A 963-nucleotide genomic window follows, 5' to 3' on the forward strand; every position below is an offset into this window, starting at 1 on the left:
TGTGACCTTTGAATTGGAAAATTTAAAAGCTTCCCTGATGACCCAATGGGACAGCCACTGGGACCCACTGCCCTAGAGGGCTAATGTTTCAGTGGAAGTTCTTGCTTACGGGCTGAGGGAAGAACTCTAAATGTCCCTCCTATACTCTGGGCTGGGACCGGGATGAGTGAGGCACCAACCTCGGGAATTAAGGTTAAGGTGAAAGAGATGCCCAAATACTTAGTAACCAAATAATATCTGAATACTATATATATATATATATATATATATATATATATATATATATATATATATACACACACACACACACACACACACACATATATATATGTGTGTGTGTGTGTTTGAGATGGAGTTTCACTCTTTCGCCCAACCTGGAGTGAAGTGGGCGATCTCGGTTCACTGCAACTTCTGCCTCTCAGGTTCAAGCGATTCTCCTGCCTTAGCCTCCCGAGTAGCTGCGATTGCAGGCACATTTTTGTATTTTTAGTAGAGACGGGGTTTCACCACGTTGGCCAGGCTGGTCCCAAACTCTTGACCTCAGGTGATCCACCAACCTTGGCCTCTCAAAGTGCTAGGATTACAGGCGTGAGTCACCACATCCGGCCTGAATACAGTATTTTTAAAAATCAAAATTAACACAAGTAATCCACAATGAATAAAATACAAACATTTTCAATAAAGACAGGATCTGTAACTGTGCCCTTTGGAGTCATATTGGAGCAAAAGGAAAATCAATGATACTGACCCTGCAGGCTACTTGCATTAGCTCCCAGTCCTCCTAACTTCTGGGCTAAACAACCCAGCTAAAGGCAACTAGAGGGGGGTTGCTCCCCAACCTTTGCAAGCCCCCTCCTGCTGGCAACTGCTGATCCGGGGACCAGTGATGGGCAGGTCCCCCTTTGCCCTCAAATGGTTCTGAACTAGGTCACTGAAGTCTTTTAAATAAATTAACCAAAACCA

This window comes from Rhinopithecus roxellana, chromosome 4 (assembly GCF_007565055.1).
Source record: "Rhinopithecus roxellana isolate Shanxi Qingling chromosome 4, ASM756505v1, whole genome shotgun sequence".
NCBI classification, from domain to species: Eukaryota; Metazoa; Chordata; class Mammalia; order Primates; family Cercopithecidae; genus Rhinopithecus; species Rhinopithecus roxellana.